The sequence below is a fragment of the Microcaecilia unicolor genome, chromosome 3, assembly GCF_901765095.1.
Source record: "Microcaecilia unicolor chromosome 3, aMicUni1.1, whole genome shotgun sequence".
In the NCBI taxonomy this organism is placed as follows: domain Eukaryota; kingdom Metazoa; phylum Chordata; class Amphibia; order Gymnophiona; family Siphonopidae; genus Microcaecilia; species Microcaecilia unicolor.
Window position 1 is genome coordinate 524,939,392 of NC_044033.1, and position 10,901 is coordinate 524,950,292.

Here is a 10,901-nt window from a genome sequence, read left to right on the forward strand (position 1 = left end):
CCCCACCACCCAAACACCAGCCCCGCCTCCCAATCTCAGCTAAGCTTCTGAGGATCCCGGCTTTTAATGTAGTTGCAAAAAACCTCAGAAAGGCGGTATATCAAGTCCCATTTCCCTTTCCCTACTTAGATGGGAGCCATTTTGAAGCCATGGATCTTTGGTTCTGGAAGAAAAAGATTTTGTTAATCTTTATTTCTCCTGATGAAGTAGCGAAACAGAAGGATTGCTTTGTTGAGAAATGAGAAAATACATCTGACATGTGGTTCGAGCAGAGTTAAGGGGCTGACGTGGGATAGAAGTCGTTACCATCCAGGTGGAGAAGTTAAGTACCCTGACGTCTTTTATATTTTGGATTATTTCTTCCAGTTTTTGAAAGTTAGAGATAATAACTTTATGCCTCGAGGATTGAGTAATAGCAGATAGCTCCCTCTGTTTTTTTTGCTGCTGAACTTTCTTCTCTGATGGGAGTTGATTTGTTCTGTAGTGGTTTTTGGAGGAGGCTAGAGCCGATGATGAGAACCCACTAAGGGGTTGTCCAAATATATGGTACCCTGGGTTTATGAGGCTTCATTGGTTTCAAATTATTCCAATTTAAATAGTGAAATACCGTCCTTAGAGGTGTGAGGCTAATATCGAGGGTTTAGTGCAAATAGTGTGATTAGTTTCTTTATTGACCAATGCCTTGAGTTTGGTATCAGGCCGGCCCTGAAATGGTTCGTTACAGAGCTTTGATATATTTTTTAGCAGCTAGTTGAAAAGATCATACAATGCTTCTTGTTGCACTTTAGCAAAAAGGAATGCAATTTACAAACTGTAGCTTAATTTGACTTTCAACCAGAAGGTTCTCCGGGCACTGTAACTCATAAGTAGGATCTTCAGTCCCTCAGTCTTTTGTCCTCTGTCTGGTACTGCATCCAACTGCAATTTCTATCATACTAACCATTAAAAGCATTCTGACAGATGACAAAAGTCTTATCTCCTCTATTCACATCTACTAAGTCTATCTTACTATATTTTCGGAACCGATTCCAGGATAATCCTGTTGCAAGAACGAAAGTAAGTATTTTGTAGGTGATGTATAGAGAAGGGGAGGAACTAATTCAATGATATGCTGCACAGCCTCCAGTATAATAGGAAACATTTCTCAGAAAGAGGTGGACAGTATTCTGGAGCTTCAGTACTAAGCACCATGCCTGAAAGAACTAAGGAGAAGCAGAATGAGCAGAGCCTAAAGGGATCCTAGTGGAGATGCTTTGCCCATGCTGAGATCCTTAAACGTGGGCCTCTTTGTGACCCTGAGCTGCTTATGGGTAAGGCACTGGCCTTATGAGCCTTGAATTGTGGGTTCAAGTATGGACCTGTGCAAAAGATATCTTTTCTGAAACACAACCTCATACTACAGGAGGATCTCATGGAGAGCATCCTTGCAGACGTAATGGTAAAGAACCTGAATTGGAATACCTGAGCAACATGGTTAAACAGAGAAGAATTCATGGGTAGCTTATCATAAAATGATGCAGAGGGCAAAGGGTAGGGTTACTTAAGCAAGTACTTCAGTTGTAATAGGGTTGTAGCTATGAGGAACAGGTTTGCAAATCACGGGCAAGAGAAAATACAGAAAGGAATACTTTGGAAAACAAGAACATCAGTAAAGAGAAGGTGGAAGAAACTCATCAACTGAGTCCATCATCAAAAAGAAAATTTAACTAATCTGCATCTACAGACAGTTTCTAACATTGTTCAAATATGGATATCGATGTTCAACATGATGTGGGTACTGAAAAGAGTGAAACTATTCCTCCCCCTAAAAACTTTCCGTAATCTGGTACAATCCACAGTACTCACCCACGCTTACTACTGCAACAGTATCTTCATTGGCTGCAAAGCCCAAATCCTGAAAAAACTCCAAACCGCCCAAAACACGGCAGCCAGACTCATTTTTGGTAAATCACGATTCGAAAGCGCAACACCACTCCGTGAAAGACTCCATTGGCTCCCTATCAAAGAACGAATAAACTTCAAAGTCCACACACTGATCCACAAGATCCTTCATGGAGAATCTCCAAGTTACATGACCAATCTGATCGACCTTCCAGCCAGGAACGGGTCCAAATCTTCTCGAACATATCTCAATCTTCACCTTCCTAATTTCAAAGGTGTCAAATACAAAACCTACTACGCTTCCAACTTTTCCGTTATAGGCAGCCAACTATGGAATGCCATACCAAGATCTAGCCGAACAACCAACGAACACCTACCCTTCCGAAAGCTGTTGAAAACTTACCTCTTCAAACAAGCCTATCCAAATGACCCGACTTAATTTTCGAACCTAATCCACACCACTAACATTACCCATACCTCAATCCTCCCCCCACATCCTCTTCCTCTTGTACTACTCTATTCAACTGTGTTATCTCTGTGATACTTTGTAACCCATACATTGTAAGCCGCACTGAACCTGCTATCGAGCGGGAAAGAGCGGGGTATAAATGCTACAAATAAATAAATAAATAAATATCAGATATTGGAAGTGGTAGAATGAACAGTAGACTAAGAGGGGCCTTGGTATCCTCACCCGCCATCAAAGTGAACATTTAATTGCATGTAGTAAACAGGATGACAGAAGTTTAACATTTCCCAGGAGGAAGTCATGGGTTTTCTAATCTTCATATAGAATCCTCATTTGCTCTGTCTTTTTTGTCTATTATTGTGCACATGAACCAGAGAGCAGATAAGGCCATAATCTGAATCATTTTCACCCTTGTGCATTGTCCTAGATCTTGTTTGATTTCTGGCTTCCTGCTGTCTTCCTCTGGGGATATTCCATGGTTTCTTGAATTCCATCATCATTCTTGGTCTCTGCCAACTCCTGAGACCATTCCATGCATTCACGTCCCTCTCATTGAAGACATTGCTCTTATATAATACAGTCAAATTGCATTATTGACATCTCTCAAGCCTATCTTACCACTTCTGAAGAACTGATTTCCAGACACCCTTCACCTAAAACCTTCTCTAGTGGGAGGGGGCCAAAGTGTCTGTGATGTAAAAGCAAAAGCAGAAGAAAGCGCTCGGGATCTGAGATGATACCTTTACCTGCTACTCAGGACAACTCAGAATGCTAACTCAGCCTCAGTGGCCTAATGGATAAGGCACTGGTCTCCGGAGCCAGGGATTGTGGGTTCAAGTCCCACCTGAGGTGCTATGTTTCCTTGGAGTATAGCTTTAGGTTTCTCTTGCCCCTTCAGAGCTATCCTTCTGCTGTACAGTCAGAATAATCCTCAGCACTGCATGCTAAAACACCTGAATTGGAAATTATTTATTTATTTATTTTATTTGTAGCATTTGTATCCCACATTTTCCCACCAATTTGCAGGCTCAATGTGGTTTACATTTGCCGTAATGGCGATTGCCGTTTCCGGGTAACAGAATTACAAATGTTATTGCGTTAAGGTGCTTACATACATGGAACATAGCTTTACTAACAGGTGGTGAGAAAAGGAGAAATTGAAACAGGGAATATAGACCCCAGATATCATTGCCAAAAAGTCTCCACCTCCACACTATAATCTCCATGTAAATGTTCTTCTGTGACAGGCTCTTAATGGTCTAGGCAGCTGACTCCTATGCATTTTCTAAAGGGTGACCAACAGAACTGGAAAAGTCACAACCGTGGCTTCTGGTAATGGTTCTTTTTTTTGTTACATTTGCACTTTCCCACTCATGGCAGGCTCAATGCAGCTTACATGGTGCAACAGAGGGTTAAGTGACTTGCCCAGAGTCACAAGGAGCTGCCTGTGCCTGAAGTGGGAATCAAACTCAGTTCCCCAGGACCAAAGTCCACCACTCTAACCACTAGGCCACTCCTCCACTGTTGCTACTATTTGAGATTCTACATGGAATGTTGCTATTCCACTAGCAACATTCCATGTAGAAGTCGGCCCTTGCAGATCACCAATGTGGCCGCGCAGGCTTCTGCTTCTGTGAGTCTGACGTCAGACTCACAGAAACAGAAGCCTGCGCAGCCTTCTACATGGAATGTTGCTAGTGGAATAGCAACATTCCATGCAGAATCTCAAAGAGTAGCAACATTCCATGTAGAATCTCCAATAGTATCTATTTTATTTTTGTTAAATTTGTACCCTGTGCTTTCCCACTCATGGCAGGCTCAATGCGGCTTACATGGGGCAATGGAGGGTTAAGTGACTTGCCCAGAGTCACAAGGAGCTGCCTGTGCCTGAAGTGGGAATCGAACTCAATTCCTCAGTTCCCCAGGAGAGCTGGAAAAGGAAGAAGTCTGGTGGTACAGAACTATTTCAGAGGACCTATTTAACATTACAGCTCCTTTACTCTTACCATGGCAAAGGCAGTAGCCCCTGTGACCTCCTTCTGCTGGGAGATCAGTGTTTCTAATGCCCTAATGTGCGATGGGCCACAGTTTCCGCTCTTCAAAAAGTATATGCTGGATTTCCAATCTCAAGCGCTGGAGTAGAACGGTGCAGAAATGCAGGCATAATATTCAGAAAGGTTTCTTGTTATCTGCAGAAGTCTTTGAGTTGCAAATCAATCTAAGTTCTAAACTAGCCTTGACCATTTCCTAAACACTGCAATTCAGTGGCAAGAAGAGTTATTGAAAATGTGAAAAGTTTTCTAATTTTTTTCATTGATTGGAGAAGTAGCCTAATGGTTAGTGCAACTCAGCATGATAAAACAGCCTCAGTGGCCTAATGGATAAGGCACTGGTCTCCGGAGCCAGGGATTGTGGGTTCAAGTCCCACCTGAGGTGCTATGTTTCCTTGGAGTATAGCTTCTGGTTTCTCTTGTCCCTTCAAAGAGTTATCCTTTGCTGTACAGTCAGAAGGATATTCCTCAGCACTGCACCTAAAGCACCTGAATTGGTAACATCTGGGTCAGACCATCTAGTCCAGTATCCTGTTTCCAACAGTGGCCAGTCCAGATCAGAAGTAGCTGGCAGAAACCCAAACAGTAGCAACAGTCCAGTGGCTTCTTCATGTCTGTCTCAATAGCAGACTATGGAACTTGTCCAAACCTTTTTTAAACCCAGATATGGTAAGTAACGAGCACCCCTGATGGGACTTGAACCCAGAATCCCTGGCTTAGGGACTATAGATACTAGATAACACCCAAGAAATCATTGTCACAAAAGTCTACATTTCCACAGTATACCCTACACTAACTAATAGTACAGACTCGGTACTAATATAAGTTTAATTTCCATGTAAATGTTGTTCTGTGGAAGAGCTCTTAATGGTTTGGCAGCTGGCACCTTAGTATTCTCTAAAGGGTGACAACAAGAACTGGAAAAGTCACAACTGTGACTTCCAGTATGCTGTAGTTCTTTACCGAGAGAGCTGGAAAAGGAAGCTGTCTACTGGTATCGAACTATTTCAGAGGACCCATTTGACTTGATGGCAGCTCCATTGCTGTGACGGGGCATAGGCAGTAGCCCCTTTGGTCTTTTCCTACTGGGGTATCACCCACAAGGTTTTCCATAGGCATCCCATATAAGAGGCTTGGGAGCCCAGCCCCCACTAGAGGTCAATGGAATTTCAGTTTCTGTGCTGTCCTAGGCAAAGTACAGTGTAGCTTAATTGCCAGCTAAATCATCCCCAAGAAAAAGCTTTACCAGTAGACTCTCAGCTCTTAAGCAAATCTTCTTTACTGTAGTACTCATAATAAACAAAATTCAACTTACAGTTCAATTGCTTGGAAGAGAATTGTTGCCTTCTGCAAATAGTCCACATCTAGCCACCTCAGAGGCAAGGAGATGGCCAGAACCTCAGCCCAGCTGACAGGAAAGCTGTAACACTCAATGGGGACTAAGGGGGAGAAACTCAAGGAAAATGAATGAGGAATGACTTGGGGAGATGGAGAGAAACCATGATGGAATTACAGTAGATCTTGCAAAGGAAAGAAAGTACTGATACTCCAGTTTGATATATCAAGTGCTTTCACATAGTTGACCACGATACACTCCTCTACCTACTGGACAATACTGGCCTTGGAGGCCTTTTACTCAGATTGTCGGTTTCCTGAAATCTAGACAAATCAGTACATAAGATCTTGCCCTCTTGGACCCCAGGCTGTGGGATACCACAAGGATCTTCACTGTCCCCAATATTATTCAATATCCTGATGGCACCACTTGGTAGCAAACTAAAAGAGTTAGCATTGAACTCACATATGTAATCAGTTGACGTGACAATGTATATATCCTTCTCAGGCAACCTAACCAACATCATAGACAGGATCCGTACTGGCCTAGACACAATGGAGACCTTGGCCTCCACCTTCTGGTTAAAGCTGAACAAAGAGAAAAACAAATTTTTGGTTGTATCAAGCACCTTTCATTCTATCCCCTACCACACTTTCACAAGAGAAGACAAAAGAAAGTACATAAGTACGTAATAAGTATTGCCATACTGGGACAGACCGAAGGTCCATCAAGCCCAGCATCCTGTTTCCTACAGTGGCCAATCCAGGTCACAAGTACCTGACAGAAACCCAAAGAGTAGCAACATTCCATGTAGAACCCCAAAGAATAGCAAGATTCTAGAATCCTAAAGAGTAACAAGATTCCATGTAGAACCCCAAAGAATAGCAAGATTCTAGAATCCTAAAGAGTAACAAGATTCCATGTAGAATCCCAATGACTAGCAACATTCCATTCAAAATCCCAAGTACATAAGTACATAAGTATTGCCATACGGGGACAGACCAAAGGTCCATCGAGCCCAGCATCCTGTTTCCAACAGTGGCCAATCCAGGTCACAAATACCTGGCAAGATCCCCAAAAAAGTACAAAACATTTTATGGTGCTTATCCCAGAAAAAATAGTGGATTTTCTGGGATAAGCAGTATAAAATGTTTTGTACTTTTTGAGGATCTTGCCAGGTAGAAACCAAATACCGGGACCGACAAAATAAGAAAAATTAAATGGCCAGACAACAAATGTATATAAAAATTATTTTAGAATACATTAGTGTTCACATGGCCAACAGGAAGATGCTGTACTGAGGAGCCTGGACTGACCGGGAGCCAAGTGTTAAAGTACCTGCACATAATACTGTAAATGTTATTCTCTTTAATATATTGTATTATTTTAAATTTTTTTGTACTCAGTGTTCATGATACCATCAGTTACAGAGGTACTGGGGAGGCAGCTAATAGGGGTTTTACTGTGTTCAAAAGTACCTCAGCTGTCCTTTTCCTGCTGACATATGTGTTGCCTCCCCTAATGTTTTTAACTTGACCTACCCCACCTTAGCTCCTCCCCAAACAGTTGAGTCACCTATGGGATTTCCCCTCTTCAAGAAATATATGCTGGAATTCAAATTTCAAGCCCCGGAGTAGAACCTTAAATGCAGGTATAATAGTGGAATTAGAAAAGGTGCAGAGAAGGGTGACGAAAATGATAAGGGGGATGGGACGACTCCCCTATGAGGAAAGGCTAAAGCGGCTAGGGCTCTTCAGCTTGGAGAAAAGGCAGCTGAGGGGAGCTATGATAGAGGTCTGTAAAATAATGAGTGGAGTTGAACGGGTAGATGTGAAGCGTCTGTTTACGCTTTCCAAAAATACTAGGACTAGGGGGCATGCGATGAAGCCACAATGTAGTATATTTAAAACGAATCGGAGAAAATGTTTCTTCACTCAACGTGTAATTAAACTCTGGAATTTGTTGCCAGAGAATGTGGTAAAGGCGGTTAGCTTAGCGGAGTTTTAAAAAGTTTTGGACGGCTTCCTAAAGGAAAAGTCCATAGACCGTTATTAAATGGGGAAAATCCACTATTTCTGGGATAAGCAGAATAAAATGTATTGTACTGTTTTGGGATCTTGCCAAGTACTTGTGACCTAGATTGGCCACTGTTGGAAACAGGATGCTGGGCTTGATGGACCTTTGGTCTTTCCCAGTATGGCAATACTTATGTACTTATGTACTCAGAAGGATTTCTTGTTTATTTATTTATTTATTTATTTATTGCATTTGTATCCCACATTTTCCCATCTCTTTGCAGGCTCAAAGTGGCTTAAAATACATCATGATTAGTGGAAATGAGAAGAGAGTAGACATTTGGTGTTACAGATGGATTTGGGGTTTCATGGTAATGGAATACATGATAGTGATATGACAGAAGGCATTATTAACATTTCTGGATATATGTGGGGGTTTCACATGTTTTGGTCTTTGTGGTATATCTTGTCGAAGAGATGGGTCTTAAGTAGTTTACGGAAGTTGGTCTGTTCATAGGTCGCTTTTAGGTTGCATGGCAATGCGTTCCAGAATTGCGTGCTCATACAGGAAAAGGTTGATGCGTACATTAATTTGTATTTAAGACCTTTACAGTTGGGAAAATGAAGATTAAGGAATGTGCGAGAAGATGTTTTTGCATTCCTGGGTGGTAGGTCTATTAGGTCTGACATGCAGGCTGGGGCATCTCCATGGATGATTTTGTGAACTAGGGTACATACTTTGAACGTGATGCGTTCTTTAAATGAGAGCCAGTGTAGTTTCTCTCTCTGTGAGTTCCAAATCAGTCTACGTTGAAAATTAGCCTTGACCATTTCAAAAAGACTTTAATTTAGTGGTAAAAAAAAAATTTATCGAAAAATTCAAAAGTTTTCAAAACTTTCATTGGTGATATACCTACATTATCTAAGTTACTTCCCCGGATCCATGACCAAAGCCACAGAGGAGAAGTGAGGCCTGCATAAAAAGGTTCCCAAAAGGTCCATTTCAGCAACACATAACCAAAGTACCAAAAACAACTCGGAGGAGTGATGGGAACTTGAACCAAACAGAGGCTGTCTGAGCAACTATTTCTCTCCAGGAGTGTGTAAATGAATGAAAAAAAAACCAAACAAACCACAAAAGGAATTAGAACAGCAACTGGCCTGGAACATCAGAGAATAAGGTTACCATCCAGCTTATTTTCGAAAGAGATGGCCGGCCATCTTCCGACACAAATCGGAAGATGGCCGGCGATCTCCTGAAATCGGCCAAATTGGTATAATCGAAAGCCGATTTTGGCCGGCTTCAACTGCGTTCTGTCACAGGGCCGGTGAAAGTTCAAGGGGGCGTGTCAGCATGGTGGCAGGACAGGGGCGGGATGAGGGCGTGTGTTGAGATGGCCGACTTTGCCAGGTAATGGAAAAAAGAAAGGCAGCCTTGATGAGCATTTCGCCGGCTTCACTTGGTCCCTTTATTTCCAGGTCTAAGTCCCAAAAAAGTGCCTGAACTGACCAGATGACCACCGGAGGGAATCGGGGATCACCTCCCTTGACTCCCTCAGTGGTCACTAACCCCCTCCCACCCTAAAAAAAAACAACTTTAAAAATATTTTGTGCCAGCCTCAAATATCATACTCAGGTCCATCACAGCAGTATATAGGTCCCTGGAGCAGTTTTAGTGGGTGCAGTGCACTTCAGGAAGGCGGACCCAGGCCCATCCCCCCCCTACCTGTTACACTTGTGGTGGTAAATGTTAAGCCCTCCAAACCCCCCCAAAACCCACTGTACCCACATGTAAGTGCCCCCCTTCACCCCTTACGGCTATGATAGTGGTGTATAGCTGTGGGTAGTGGGTTTTTTTGGGGGGGGGGGGTTGGAGGGCTCAGCACCCAAGGTAAGGGAGCTATGCACCTGGGAGCTATTTAAATTTTTTTTTTAGAAGTGCCCCCTAGGGTGTCCGGTTGGTGTCCTGGCATGTGAGGGGGACCAGTGCACTACGAATCCTGGCCCCTCCCACGACCAAATGCCTTGGATTTGGCTGGGTTTGAGATGGCCAGCTTCGGTTTCCATTATGGGCAAAAACCGATGCCGGCCATCTCAGACCCGGCCATCTCTGACATTTGGCTGGCCATCTTTTATGAAAATACGGTTGGTTCCGCCCAATTGCGGAGCCGGCCCCGGAGATGGCTGGCCATGGAGATGGCCGGCACCGTTCGATTATGCCTCTCTATATGTCTGGTTTTTTGCCAGCCTGCCCATTTGTCCAGGTTTGCGGACGAACGAGCAGGCTGGTGGGCAGACGGGCAGGCGGAACTCAGGGCGTCCTATCCTCCCCTCCTTTTTCTTATTATTCTGCCCTGGTGGTGTAGTGGCCTCTTTGGGGCAGGAAAGTTGCCTCATCTTTTCTGCCCATTGCAGCTGCTGACCTGTCTTGCTCCCGGCACCGCTTCAAAATGGCTGCCGAGAGTTCAAGCGGTGGCCTTTCGAGACTTCCGCAGAAGCCTTGCAAGGTCACTGCTTGAACTCGGGGCTCTTTCTTGCCCCGAAGAGGCCACTAGACCCCCAGGGCACAATAATAAGGTTCAGGAGGGGAGGGGTAGTGAATGGAGTCATATGAGTGGAGGGAGGCTGGAAAATTGGGGAGGGGATATACATGGAGGGAGAGAGAGGGAATCTGGCTTTCTTGGGAGGGGGTCAAAGTGACAGGGGGTAGGGTGGGGTGTGACGGGGGTGGCGGAGGTGATATTTTATGTCCTCTTCTTTCTTAGGGTAAATATGGTAACCCTATCAGAGAAGAAAAGGTGTGAATGACATTCAAGGGGAAGCAATTTGTCATTTGCTTATGGTTTTGTTTTTATTGTGTATATTGTAGTCTGCTGAGAACTGTACATCAAGTGAGTTATACATTTTAAAAATAAATAACTAAGGAAAGGAAACTCAGAATTACAAAATGCACCTAAAACAATAACCTTGGCTGCTTAAACCATCAAAAATAAAATATTGTCCTGCGTGGCCTACTCAAAAGCATAAGCCAAGAAAGACCACATCCCAGAGTTCTACTTGCCAAAGTGGAAGCCATATTTGATCCAAGCCAAAACTACATTCAATCCAAAGCTAGAGAGTCTTGTCTCACCGCCTCCTTTTCTCTCAGG

The 10,901-nt window shown here is 43.4% G+C and overlaps 2 non-coding genes across 2 annotated transcripts; both read left to right on the forward strand.

Annotated features, from left to right (window-relative positions):
- The first annotated feature begins 3,129 nt into the window (after positions 1 to 3,129).
- On the forward strand, positions 3,130 to 3,202 carry TRNAR-CCG. Its single transcript has one exon. It is a non-coding gene; the product is annotated as a tRNA-Arg (tRNA).
- Positions 3,203 to 4,713: 1,511 nt separating this feature from the next.
- On the forward strand, positions 4,714 to 4,786 carry TRNAR-CCG. Its single transcript has one exon. It is a non-coding gene; the product is annotated as a tRNA-Arg (tRNA).
- Positions 4,787 to 10,901: the final 6,115 nt, after the last annotated feature.